Below are 14605 nucleotides of genomic sequence, written 5' to 3'. Positions count from 1 at the left end.
CCATGAGCCAAAGCACAAAAGTCTGTTGCTAGATCCAAGTCAGGACTTGGCAAGCGGCTCCTGCGTGGGGAGTGAGCCAAGGTGGAGTGGCTGTGCTCGGGATCTGTGGGGTTTGGGGTGCTGGGGAGGGCTGCGGGGCTGCTCCCCCATGCTGCCAGTCCCAGGTGTGTGGGGGTGATGTGTGCTCCCAGCCCCGGGGGTGAGCTGGGACGTTTCGCAGGGAGTGGAAGGTGTTGTAACCCTTTGGGGCTGGGAGAGCCTCCTGGGCGGTGGGAAGGAGCAGGTGCTGAGCTGGAAATGGGGTCAGTGGGTGTCTGCTGCTGTCTCCCTGTGGAGCAAGTGGAGTCTGGGAAGGCTAAAGGAAGGTAGAAGGCCCTGGTGTGTGCAGGCAGTGCTGCAAAGCGAGGGGCTTGGCTGGAGGCAGAGCCCCTAGCTCCTCATGCTGCCTGGATTTGGGGATTCCGGGTTTCCAAGGTGTCTCAGGCTCCGGTTAAACTCAAGGAGCTGATTCCTGCCGAGAGGCCATTGGGATATCATGATTGCCCACGGGTAAAAGTGCTGAAAGTGCCTTTTATGCTGTGCTGGGCACCACCCTGCTCGGAAATGCTGCCCTGGGATGAACTGGGACCAGCAGGGCCAGAGCTCACAGCAGCACCCGGGGTGTTACTGCAGCATCTGTGGGGATCCCTGCTCAGGGACCTTCTCCCAGCCCGGCTTTGTGGCTGACACGAGTCTGATGCAAGGTTATCCCCTCTGGGCAGTGATATTTTGGCAGCAAAGCCCGGAGGAACTGGCTCTGAGTTCCAGTCAGTCCCACGGGTACTCTGTAGTGCTGAGGTCTCCCCTAAACTTGGTGCGAGGATGGGCAGCTCTGGGACACCCAGGGCAGGGTCTGCTGCAGCGCAGCACTGTCTGAGGGGCTTTATTTTACCCTGAGGCTCTTCATGCTGCCGATGTCAGTGGTGCAGTGTCTGGTGTGAGTGTCCCAGGATGGAACCTGAGTGTTGATGTCCCTTCATGGCTCTGCACTGGGCTCCTGGGAGAGCTGGTGCTGGTAGGATGAGCTCTGCCTGGGGTGGGCAGGCAGCTCCAGCACTGCTGGGGACAGAGGGAGCTGGGAATGACTTGGAGCAGGACATTGGCATAAATCAGCCCCCTTTGGTTTGGTGCAGCTGCATGATTGAGATCAGGTCAAGATCTGGTTCAGATCTTCCTCTCTGCTTGTTAAGCTCCTGTCCTTGAGGACGGTGTGGGTTCACCTCGGAGGGAAGATAAACGAGTCCCTGTGTAGCAGCACTAAATCTGTTCAGCCTTGTGCTGGGCTTTCCAGGGCTCTCTGTGCTGCAGGACAGGGAAAAGCATCCGGGGAAATCCTTGGGATGGCTGAGAGACCCAGCTCTGTATGGAAGCATCATGTAGAGTCCCCTCTGGCCTTTCCCCTGGAAAAAAAGGCAAGAATTCAGATGTTGAACAAATTCCACAGACATTACCTATGCTAATTGAGTGACTGCTTACACAGGGCTGTTACTGCTGCCTTCTCCTCAACCATCAAACCGAATCAGGTCCTTTCAGAGGGCTTTTATTTCAAGCAGTGACCTCCTGGCACTGAGGGAGCACTCAGGACCTCCTGGAGTGCTCAGGGTGCTGTGGAGGTCCAGCTCCTGGTGTGGCTGTGTCCCTTGGGCGCCTCTGCTCCAGCTTGGATGCAGTTGAGCAGTTGCTTTCTGTTAAAGTCCTTCTGGCATGAACTGGGAGCATCCCATGGTGGTCACAGGTGTCTGCAGGGATGTCCCTGTAGCACTGGCCATCCTGCTAGCCCAGGGCACAGCTGCCACCAGGACCCACTTGGGAGCTGCACTTGGCTTTCTTGGCTTCATTTTAGATGGAAAAGAGCATTTCTGGAGCAGATCTGGCAGCCCTGGAGGGGCCCTGGCAGATGGGCAGCCTTCATTCATGGCCCTGCTCTCTTGGATGAGTTGTGCTTGTTGGAATTATTTACTGCAGTGGTTGATAAACACTCTGGGCACTGGGCTGTATTTCATGATCACCACACTCCCCATGTGCCTGCTGTTATATTTCAAGAGCATAAATAACAGTGGGGCAGCAGCAGAAATTAAAACCAAACACACAGAACGATTTACACCCAGAATTTTTCAACACAGAAAGGAAGGAGAAAAAACCACCCCTGGGCTGTGCCCCTCACTTCAACCTTGCTCCTGCCTTTGCTGGGGTGCAGGTGCCTCTGGCTTTGCTCCTGCCTCCAGCTGAGGGGACAGTGGCTGTTTCTGGGAAGCCAGCTGCTTTGCCTACATCCCCTCGTGTGTGGGGACACGGTCCCAGGCTGGCTGGGGCCACATGCCATCCCAGAGCCCTTCCTTGGCACACCCCGCCTGCCATCGGCGCTGCCACCCCCGGTGTTTATTTCCCTAGCCAGGGAAACATCCAGCAGCATGTGCTGCGCTCTCCAGGTTGTTTGTTTTCCTTTCAAACTCAATAGAGATCTAATTAGACGAAAACAAACTCTCCTGAAGAGGGGGGTTATTCAGAGCAGGCAGCTCCCTTCCCTCCCCTCTGGTAGCGTTTAAGCGTTTCCCCCGCATGGGTGACGCAGCCGTTCCTCATAAATCAGCGGAGGTAGGAGCACATTTGCTCCCCTGGCTTTGAAGAGGCGTCAGATCTCCGAACAGAGGCTTCTTGCTGGGTGATCCTCTGGGGCTGGTTCTCATTTCCTTGTAGGAGGTGGGTCTGGAGCCCATTTTGTGCGTTTGGGGAGGCTGGCGGAGGGGGGAAGGGGGAGGAAAACGAATGACTTTGCTTGGTTGACAAAAAAAGGAAAAAGCCTCAACACCATGAGCACTGTGCCCCATTAACGTCCCACTGACACAATTATTCACCAGGAAGACGCAGATATTGATTTGGCAGGAACTGCACGTGCCATGGCAGGGCTGAGGCTGAGTGGATCCATAAACTGAAAGTGGGCTCCCTGCTAACCTGGGGTTGAGTGTGGCTAAGGCCATATCATCTGAGGCTTTCACCCCTCTGGTGTCACTGCTGGCTTTGCCATATGCCCAGAGCCTTCAGGTGGTGGCACTGAGGGGTTTGCTGCTCTTGGTCCTTGGGAAAGGCCTCTGGGCAGTCAGCTTTTGGGGGAGCCACCTCCCAGCGGATGGGGATGAATGGGGGTACTGGGAAGGGCAGCTCCTGTGGCCAAGGGATTGCATCTTGTGCATTTTAATAGATGGAAAACCGCTTGGTGAGGCATTGAGTGCCCCAAAACTGGAAGATTCTTGTTCAGTTCTGTCCAGTTTTTATGCCTGGAAGAGAAGGCATTAATGCACACCAGTGGCACAAGGCATCCCTTGCTGTCCCAGCCATGCTCATACCCCTCCCACATCTCTCCTGTGCCGGCGTTATCTGGGAAGGGCTCAGAGATGTGTCTCTGCAGAATCTTCATCTCTGTGTTAGGGCCAGCTTGCTTTAAAATGAGGCATTTCCATCACCTCTGTGGCAGCCTCTGGGTGTCCCTGGGCTCTGAGGAGCTGGGCACTCTCTGGATTGGGCCTGGCAGACTCTCCCACTTGGGAACGACTTGGCTGCTGCCCAGGGGAAGCATGGCTGGCTGCAGCCAGAACCGCTGTGCTCATCCAGGCGGCAAGAAAACTCCCTGGAAGAATTTTAAGGGATTCATCTGGCAGGTTTGGAAAGGTAATTGTGATGTGAAGGTGGAGCTGGAACATTTCTGCTGCGCTGGGGCCGTTCTGCACTGAGAGGAGCTGGCAGCAGGCGAGCTGCTGAGTGAGGAGCCGGCGCTGCCATATGGAGCTGCTCGCTCACGGAAAGCTCAGCCAGGGCCAGGCCTTGGCAGCCCCGCTGCACAGAGCCCCTGTGTGTGAATAAATGTTGCTCCTCGGGGTTGCAGGATCTGGCTGTGGGCAGAAAGAGCCACAATTTGGCCCTGCTTCAGCAGAGAGCTCGCACATGAGCTCAGGGAGCAGCACATCAGTGACTCCCCGGAAGAAATCTTGTGGTTAAATTGTGCTCTGCTGGGTCTGAGCTTTCATCTGGCTTGGCTTTTGTGCCTTGGATCCCCCTTGGCTTTCCCAGTGGAGGCAGCTTCCTGTGCTCCATTGAGAGTCTGTGTGAGGCAGGAGGTTTGTGGAGGGGAGTTTGGGATTTGCTGAGGAAGGTGGCAGTGGGGAAGCTGAAACAGGCTGGCAGGGCTGTGTCTTATTTCTGGTGATAAGAGCAGGGAAGGGGGAGGAAGAAACTCACTGGAATTGGAATACTGGGCATTTCAGAATGGTAAAGTAAAAAAAAGCCCAACTAAAACTGATTTTAAGCATGTGGGAGTTTGTAGTCTCAAGGTCCTCCAGAATCAGAGCATTGGAGATGAGGTGAGATGAGGAAAGCATGAGGTGTGGGAAAGGAGTCACTCTGCTGCTGTTAGATGGGAGATGCATTGGAAGGGAATCAGATGTGAAGTCTGGAAGTCCCAAACCTATCCCTTGCATCCCACCCCTGTTCCCTTCTGTCTCTTCCAAACCATGGGTTTGTGGCTGCCTGTCCCTGGAAGTGCCCAAGCCCAGGCTGGACAGGGCTTGGAGCAGCCTGGGATAGTGGAAGGTGTCTCTACCTGTGGCAGGAGGGGTGTAATTTTGTGAGCTTTAAGATCTCTTCCAACCCAAACCATTGCAGGATTTATCCATGAGATGGGATCCTGAGTCAGAGGCTTTTTCACCTGCATGGCACTGACTTCTCCTGCCCTGATCCTTAATTGAACTCAAGCTGCAGTGGAGCTCTATCAGGGCCACATGTGGCCTCCATCCTCCTCACACAGGGCAAATTCCCCCTTTCCTCCATAAGCAGGGAGTTCAGTGCACCAGGGAGCTCCATGACTCGGGACAGCGACCATACGGGAGAGCTCCAGAGAGGAAACGCTAATGGAGAGCGAGACAAGAGCAAATCCAAAGGAACAGAGGAAACCCTTGTTAGCTCAGGGCTGAGCCAGTGGGTCTGGAGGTAGTTAGAGCTGTACAGCATGCAGCAGTCTGTAATATTTTATTCCAGGGATATATATTTCCGGGACAAGTTGTTAGATTGACCTCTAGTGTTCATTTTCTTAAGGGAGAATTTCGTGATCCAGACCTGTTTTGATCAAGCCTCGTACCTTTGCACTTTGAACAGGCTTTTGAGGGGAGGTTTTTGTTTTTCTAATGGATAAACCCTCCAAATGTCAGTGTGGGTCTGCAGGAGTTTTCTAACGAACTGCCTGACAGGCAGCCAGGAGGGCTGTGGAAATGTTGACACACGATTCCCTCGGAAGGGCTGGATGCAGCGCTGGCTCTCGGAGGCAGTGGGAGCTCTGCCACCACCAGGCCAGGGCCAAATGCTCAGCCAGGAGATCAAAGGTGGATTTGTGCTGGAAAGTTTAGCTTGGATGGGCCCTTTGGATTTCTCTGGTGCTCCCTTCACTGAATTCTGCGGTGAGGGAAAAATTTGATTTACACTATGATCCCAGTTTTCTTTTACAGCCACCCCCATATGTCTTTAGGAATTACATCTTAAGTTTTCCTCCTTGTGTAACTGCTCATGTTTTAGGCTTGGTTGGAAACTGGAGCAACTGGAGTTTGGAAGGGTTTTTCCCAATATTGTCACTGGGAGATGCTCATCCCATGTGTCCTAACTGGTACTGCTCAGTCTCATGTGTCTCCAGCTGAAATCCAAATATAATTTGGGTTTGGTTTCATGGATTTGAATGGCTGGAAGTGTCTGAATCATAGCCAACAATGCTAAATATCTTCTTTTCTTCCCCCCTCAATGCATTCTTCCTCTGTGTCAGGGAGCTGTCACTAAAACTATTTTTAATTGTTGTGTGTTTAATTCATGATGTTTTGTTGGAAAATATTCATCACTTGTTTGCTCGGAGAGGGAGGAAGAAATTCTGGTCTTGGGGAAAGTGATGAAAATCCAAGTCATTTCACTGAGCTCACATTATTTTGGAATTATGTGCAGGAAAAGTTATTCTCTATAGCCTGAAGGCTCTAAAAAGAAGAATTTTAGATTTCTGTAGTCTCAGTCAAGTTAAACAGCAGACTGAGGGCTTTAAATCTTGGGCAATCAAAGCCTGAGCTTCAAAAAAGTGAGAAAACTGTAGAAAAAAGCCTTGTGCCAATGCTTTCAAGCACTGAGTTCCTATATGGCCATCTTATTCTGCTCTTTTGGTAAGAAAACTACACAGGTTAGTTCTGGGATAAGTTTATTTGCTAATTATTCACTGAAAATAACTGTCTGCTTAGTGATGATCCAGGAGCTCTCAGGTTTCAGCTGTGCTGTTTCTATTGGGCTCTCTCTCTGCCCTTCACCTGAGGGGAGCTGATTTTGGTGCAGCGGCTTGTGCTGATAGCTCCTCTTCCTCTCCAGGCTGTGCCACATCCTTTCCGTGACATTCCTGCTCCACCACTGCTGCAGGAGGGATTAATTAGTGCTGGGATCATGAGGAACTGAGCTGGCTGATGAGCAGGCACTGCCTGGGAGGGAGAGGAGCGATGCTGTGCCAGGCTCCAGCCCTGGGAATGCCATTCCCTCCTGCCCGTGGGAAGAGCAGCTGCATGGCCCACAGAGATTTACACCTTAAAAAAAGCCCTTTTTTTTTTTTCAATCTTTGCCAGAAATGACCCAGAAATGCCTTGCTTGAGCAGAGAGAGCTGTTGGCATTCCCAGCAGAGCCCTTGGCCCGTGGTTCTGTCTGCTCACACCTATATTGGGGTGAGCTGAGCTCCCTGCAGGTTCGTGCTGCTGCCACGTGCACCACCAGCCTCAGGTCTTGGCATCTCCCCTGGCCCCAAGAAGGCAGAATTAGCCCAGATGAGGTGGGAACCAGCCATGGGACATGTTAATTTTACAACAAAGCTCGGGGTTGTTGTGTTTTTCCATGCTGCAGGTGGCGGTGATGCTGCTCAGAGTCAGGAAATCCCACTGAAACAGCAGAGGGATGGTTCCAGTGCTGGGGACCAGGATGGGGGAGGACCAGACTGGAGTGAGAGCTGAACAAAGACTCGGAGAAATTTAGATTAAATATCCTTAAACACACACCGAACACCTGTTGGCTGTATCAGCACCTGCATTGCTGCTGCTGAAGATGTCCATCGTTACTCCATCAACGCTCCCGAGGCTCTGCCAGTTCAGGTATCAGCCAAAACCCCTGAGTACCTGCAATAAATTGTTGCTTTTAATGCATTCAGTCAGGCCAATTACATAAAATTACACGTCTGCCCTCTCCATTTTACCAGTTCTTTGGGTCCTAAGGATGTATAAATATTCAATGAGCCCTCTCAGTAAACGCTGCGGGCAGTGGAAAACGCACAGAGCAAATATTTTTATATTGCTCTGGTTTTGGAACTGATTTCTGAAATGTCTCTGCTAGCGCTGGACTTTCTTCCCCTGAGCGAGGAGTGTACTGATGGTCACGTAACAAATTGCTAAAGTGAATTACGAAATGCCATTTGCACTCTTTGACCATGCCAATGAGTGTAATTTAAATAAATCTATTCACGAAGGCCTAATTAGCAGGGACTGGGCAATTTGCAGCCGTGTATGGGAAGGCTCTGCCAATCACAGGCTGAGCGCTAAGTGCCGCTGAAGTGCCGGGGAGTTAAAATCACTTGGAGCTTTCAGGGATCAAGCACTGGATCAGAAAAACACTGAATTAACACTGTTGCTCTCCCGCGGGGGCTGGTTCTGTGTGGCACATGGATTTTAGGAAACCTCTTCTGGCCTTTCTCTCGCCTCTGTTTTCCCACTTGTCAAAGGGAGATAACGATGCTGATTTCTTTTTGAGATCACTTTGAGGCCAGCTGAGGAGGAAAGCTTGAGTAGAGGGGGATACAAATTGAGTAACATTTGTTTTTGCAGATGCTCTCCAGTGTTTGTATTAAAATTTCCTGACTGGGAGAATCAGCCGGTGTTGTAAATCAGTGGGATAAAGGCAGGTTAGACATTTGTAGGTTATAAGCACCAAAAAAGGGTGTTATTTGTTTGCAGTAAGCACAGAAGTCCCTGGCTGTCCCTGAGGTGCCATGTGCTGTATGAATGGGAGAATTCACAGTGTCACCTGAGACAGGTACCCATCAAAGGAGTCCTTGGCTCAGTATCCGCAAGTCAGAAATTCAGCATCTAATCAGACATCTCAGAGGGAAAGAACCGTGGCCTCACTTTGTCCCCTGCCTTTGTGCATCCTGTCACGATGGCCCTGATAACGTCTTCCCAGCAGGAGCTATCCTGGGAAAGTAAAAAGCAGATTTTTTTTTTTTACCCCCCCCCCCCCCCCAAATGTACATTGAAAATAGGAGTGGAAGCAGACCAAAAAGCAAACCCTCCCGGTGATTACGGGGGGAGCCGAGGAGAGACACAACAGCACCCTTGTTCTGGTGGCTTTGAAATGGAACAAAGGCCTGGAGGGGACATGGCAGAGTCGGGTTTCACCTGCTCTTTGTGCCGTTGGGAGAAAAGCAGCTCCACCTGGGCACAACCCAGAGGAAGTGGGGACCTACCAAATCCTGGTGGGTTCTGCAAGGCTTCACTGCAGCAGGTGCTTGTGTCCCACCAAAACCTTGCTGAGATACTGGAGCAGCTCTTCTCCTGCAAGCCCCTGGTTTGTGACCTTCTGCAGCAGTGGACACCCCACAGGACTCATTTCTGGGATTTATTTTTTCCATGTTTTGCATTGCAGTCATCGCTGTAAGAATGAGACTTGTACCTTGGTCAGCATTTCCCAGCCAGTGCCCAGGTTCTCCTTCCCATTCCATCAGGATCCTATCACCAGGTTCATTATCTTCTGCTTGTTCATTAGCTTGAGATAATGAAAACAACATGAACCAACAGGAAAAAAAAAGCCATATTCTGTTTAGACATCAAACCTATGAAACAAAGTTAGATCCATGGATCATGCTGTATAAAAGGTGACCTAAAAAGAAAAAAATCCCACCCAGGCTGTCAGTTCCCTGGCATCCCATTTCTCATCAGCACAGGATAATTATTGTGGATTTTTGTGACACAATAAATATGACAGCACAGGTGGGATCCATTTTCAGCTGTTTAATTGAAGAAATGAAAGATCTTGTAATGCAGAGTCAACACAGAGAATTTGTCAGGCTATGCTAAAAAACTTCCAATAGCCTCGACCTTGGGGTTATAAAATAACTCATCAGGAGTAAAGTTTTTTATGAGGCAGAAGTGATGGGTATTGATTTTATAAAATATAATTTTACATTCAGTATAAATGGAGAAAATGGCTCAAGCCAGCCTTCTGCAGAGCCTGAAAATATAGGACTATTGGGCGTGAATCAATACAAATAATATCTTTTAACCAGAAATTTTGATTAATTTCTAAAATACAGGCTGCAACTTGTTTTCCCATTAAAAAAAAAAAAAAAAAAAAAAAAAAAAAAAAAGGAAGTAGGGAATGGTTTCTCCAGCGATTCCTGCAATTTGCTTTGTCTCAATGGTATGTTGTGCATTTATACTTGTCGAATGAACCTGACTTTAAATTCCTGATCTGGAAAGTCACAGAAACACAGGATTGTTTGGGTCTGGGTTAAAAAACCACCCAGATCCACAGGCAGGGACACCTTCCACCAGCCCAGGGTGCTCCAACCTGACCTTGGACACTCCAGGGATCCAGAGACCACCACAGCTTCTCTGGGAATTCTGTTCCAGGCCCTCCCCACCCTCACAGGGAACCATTGCACCCCAAAATCCCGTGTAAGCCTGTTGTTACCTCACCAGGCCCCAGGACTCCAGGCCTGGAGTGTCCCCTGAAGGTGCTGCGATGGGAGAACGTCTCCCCTCAGCCCTGAGGGAGCGGGGCCTTTCCCGCCACCACGCCGGCGCCATCTTGTCTCCTTCACCAGCCCAGGGGCCCGGGAGGAGGCTGAAGGGTTTGTGAGGGGGCACCTGAGGGGAAGGGCGGGTGTGTGGGGAGGGCTGAGGGTCTGTGATGGGCTATGGGGTGGTTGATCAGAACCTGAGGCGGCTGAAGGGTTTGTGAGGGGAATGGTGGATGTGTGTGAGGAGGGCTGAGGGGTCCATGGTGGGCTGAGGGGTGGTTGATCAGAACCTGAGGAGGTTTAAGGGTATGTGAAGGGGCATCTGTGGGGAATGGCAGGTGTGTGAGCAGGGCTGAGGATCCATGATGGGCTGAGGGGTGTTTGAGGAGAACCTGAGGAGGTTGAAGGGTTTGTGAGGGCAATGGCGGGTGTGTGTGAGGAGGGTGGAGGGGTGGTTGATAAGAACCTAAGGAGATTGAAGTGCTTGTGAGGGGAATGGTGGATGTGTGTAAGGAGGGCTGAGGCCTGGTCAAGAAGCACCTGAGGCGGCTGAAGGGTTTGTGAGGGGAATGGTGGATGTGTGTGAGGAGGGCTGAGGATCCATGATGGGCTGAAGGGTGTTTGAGGAGAACCTGAGGAGGTTGAAGGGTTTGTGAGGGGAATGGCGGGTGTGTGAGGAGGGCTGAGCGGTCCATGGTGGGCTGAGGGGTGGTTGATAAGAACCTAAGGAGATTGAAGTGCTTGTGAGGGGAATGGTGGATGTGTGTAAGGAGGGCTGAGGTGTGGTAAAGAAGCACCTGAGGAGGCTGAAGGGTTTGTGAGGGGAATGGTGGATGTGTGTGAGGAGGGCTGAGGGGTGGTTGATAAGAACCTGAGGAGGTTGAAGGGTTCCTGAGGGGTGGCAGCTCTGCTCCAGCTATCAGAACCCGGAGCATTTAAAATCCTAAATTACCATTTTAATCTTTCCCTGATACAGGTGTTCCAGTGCTAGTTCCTTTGACACAATCCAGCTGGTGTGAGATACGGCAGGTAACAATATTTAACTTTTTCTGAGGCGAAAATATTACTTGGAGGGATGCTGAGGTGATTTTCCTATAGAAGAAAACATAAATTCTTCCATCTAAGGGATGGGGACAGGTTTGAGGGTCCCATTGTTCAGTGGTTTCTGGAAGAAACCCAAATTTGGGTTGTCTGTCCCTGAGAGTGTAGTTTGAAATGCTCATTTAGAAAAATCCCTTGTTCTCAGATAACTGCTTATTTTTTCTTTAAAATGTAGGCTTACTTGTTCTCTAGTTCAACACAACAGACCTTTATCCTAATGCCTGATGAAATGGTTAACAATTCTCACACGAGGTTCCAGGTATAAAGATTGTGAAAGCCATTCAGGATTTTGTTCTAAAGATTGAACAGGCATCCTCTAAAAAATGTCAGCAGCTCTCTCCTATTATGGGTTATTAAGATTTGGACAATGGGATGGTTCCTTTTACAACCAAAAAATAGAATCTAACAAGTATTTGTTAATTATCTAAATGTCTCTGAGGAACCCATGAAATAAGAAGAGGCATTCAGAGAGTCTAACAAAGCACCCATAGCCCCACTTTGGCATCTCTAGAGAGAACTTGGGTGCTCTCAGGGCTGGGCAGCAAATGCCATGTTGGAAGCCTGAAAAGAACTGCTTTTCACAAATTTTATTTTAATAAGTTCAGAACTTTTTTATTTTGAGGAAGGAATAGACTCACATTTTAAAGTAGTTTAATATTTAGTCCAAAACCTCAATTAAAGGTGCTTTGCAACCCAACACTTCTCTTTCCTCACATATAAATTGCCTTTTATATATGAGCTGCCTCATTAAATTCAGTTGGGCTTCCCAGAGAGAAGGAGGGTAAATATTTTTCAGAGCCTGGTGCTAATGGAGTCATTTAATGATGAATAATAAATAAAAATTACAGGCCTTTATTTGAGAAGCTTAGGTAGAGCTGTCACAGTAAAATTCATAACTTCCATCGCCAGATCCAAACAATAAAGGATTGTCTACTTCAGATGGCTTGAAATGCCTCTTATTGAAAACAGATGCTATTAGGTCAAAACATTTATGTTAAAAAATAACTTGTTATTCTCACTGTGAATGGTCTTAAGTGATTTGTTTGGATTTTTACAGAATCTAAGTCAGTTTCCTCAAGTTTCAGATAAAGAATGGCTCATTCTCGTCCAGCACGGGACTTTGTTGCACTTTCAGATCTGCATCCAAACCTTGCTCGTCCTGTAAGTCTCACAGCCATGGTCCTTTTGTTCCCAGATGAAATTGTACCTGACTGTCTTATATTACTGCAAAATTATGTAATTGATGTGTATTTAGGCACTGATAGCATTAGTGCAATTGTTGGGTAGAAAGGACCTTCCCTTCTTTGTGTGCAAAGCAGCAAAATGAAAATGGATGCTGTTGTTGTCCACAGCCTGTGGGTACCACAGGCACAGATATTGACCAGACAATTCAATGTCTCAGAGGCTCCTTTGTAGCACTTTTTAAATGGATGCTGAATTAGTGAGGACATTATTAAAGACATTACAGAGTCAGCATTATGCAGCCACAATAATCTGTGACCTCAGCAGGCTCTCACGGCACGCCAGGAAGGCAGGGTAGAAATCTCACCGTTCTGTGGCAGGGTTGGTTCTGTTTCTTTGAGATAAAGAAATGGGTTTGCACAGAATCCCAGACTGGTTTGGGTTGGAAGGGAGCTCAAAACCCATCCAATGGCACCCTGTGCCATGGGCAGGGACACCTTCCACCATCCCAGGCTGCTCCAAGCCTCATCCAACCTGGCCTTGGACACTTCCAGAGATGGAGCAGCCACAGCTTCTCTGGGCACTCTGTGCCAGGGCTTCCCCACCCTCACAGAGAAGGATTTCTCCCCTAATAAATATCCTAAAGCCAGTCTCTTTCAGTTTGAAGCCATTGCCCTTTGTCCTGTCACTCCATCCCTTGTAATTAGTCTCTCTCCTTGTTTCCTGTCAGCTCCTTCAGCCACTGGAAGGCCACGATTAGGTCACCCCAAAGCTTCTCTTTTCCAGGATGAGCAATCCCAGTTCCTTCAGCCTTCCCAATCATCCTGGAGCCTCTTCTGGGCTCACCCCAACAGCTCCACATCCTCCCTGTGCTGGGAGCCCAGGGCTGGAGGGGGCTCTGTGGTGGGGTCTCACCTGAGCAGAAATCCCCCCTCCCCTGCCCCAGGGAAGTCCCGATGTTCCTGAAAAGAGTGAAAACACGGAGTTTTCCCATTCCCACTGCTTTTACTTGGGATGCCGCTTTTTTTTTTTTTTTTTTTTTTTTTTTTTTTTTTTTTTTTTTTTTTTTTTTTTTTTCCCTTTCATTTAAACAAATGAAAGAGGAGTCACAGAAAAGGTCTAAGAGAAGTTTTCTAAGAAGATCTAAATGATCTAAGAGAAGTTTTCTATCTTCTTACAGCCACATTGATCCAAAGTGATCTTCAGAAATGCTAATTTAACCTGTCATCCCCAGTCCCTCCCAAACAATGGTCCACTAACCCGGTTAAAAGCTTTTATTTTCCAAACAAAACTCATCTTGAGTATTGCAGTTAGCAACACACGGCAATGGAAGTATTTTTCTAAAATAATAATTTATGATCGAATGATCAGTGTGTGTTGTGTTAGGGACGTTGAAACAGCTGAACACACAGTTTGAAGTATCAAAATGGCACGGTTTATGAGTTTGCTGTTTATTTTAAAAAGTGAACGAGATTCAAGTGTAAACATTTGCAGTGTGTTCATGAGTTGGTCGAGCAGCCCCAAGCAGTGCTCTGCCAAAACAGGCACCATGGGGGAGGTGTTCCCCTCCTCTTTTGGGGAAATGAGTGCTTGGGCAATTGCACAATGAGCTGATCAAGGAAATGATCTCTTGGAAGTTTTTCTCCCTTCCTCAGTCCAAAATAGTTTCCAGCCAGATCACTTCCTTCTGCCAGCTCCCCGTGCAGGCTCGGTGTTGGAGACACAGAGGTGAACACATTTACAGCAGATTTCTTTGAGAAGTTGTTTATTTACATCAGCAATGAGGCACAATCAGCCTAATTTCTGCAGGCACTCATCCTAAGTGTCACTTCTTTTGACTGGTGGTGAGATACGGGGAATGTTGCACTCTGATTTAACAGATTTTTTTTTTTAATTAAGAAACAAAACCCGAAATAGAAAAACAAAATCCCAATCAGAGTCATTGCGTTCAGTTAGTGTGGCAGGGGGCTATTGCACTGCTGTACACAAGCGGCCTCTTTCCGAGTGTGTCCATCCCTGTAGGATAAGGCAGTTGCCGTGCTCCCTCTAGTGATTCCAAGGAAATCGGAGGGCTGACTTTGGAGCACGTGTCGATACAGCTGCAGCGAAGTCAGGCACATCACGCTGCCTTGTGAATAGGCACAAAATGAATCCTGGCTGGGTTATTGATTGTAACCCTGCCCTCCCCACCCGGGTCTGGAATTCTGCTGGAACGGGACAGTCAGGACTGCCAGAAGGGGCCGTGTTTAGGAGCTGCCACATCCTTGGGAGGGTCCAACCAGGCTGGACAGAGCTTGGAGCAACCTGGAATGGTGGGAAGTGTGGGAAGTGGCACTGGATGGGCTTTAAGATCCCTCCAAACTATTCCAGGATTCTGTGAAAGTGGAATTGATGGGAGATGCATAATGTTTAGAAGGATCCTGACAGTATTTACTGCACTGTCAGTCTGTTTTCCCAGCCCTTGTCCCACTCTGACTTTCCTTGCTGACCTCTTAAAT

This window comes from Sylvia atricapilla, chromosome 15 (genome assembly GCF_009819655.1).
Source record: "Sylvia atricapilla isolate bSylAtr1 chromosome 15, bSylAtr1.pri, whole genome shotgun sequence".
NCBI classification, from domain to species: Eukaryota; Metazoa; Chordata; class Aves; order Passeriformes; family Sylviidae; genus Sylvia; species Sylvia atricapilla.
The sequence above is the reverse complement of the archived record's forward strand: the minus strand, read 5'-3'. Positions refer to the sequence as shown.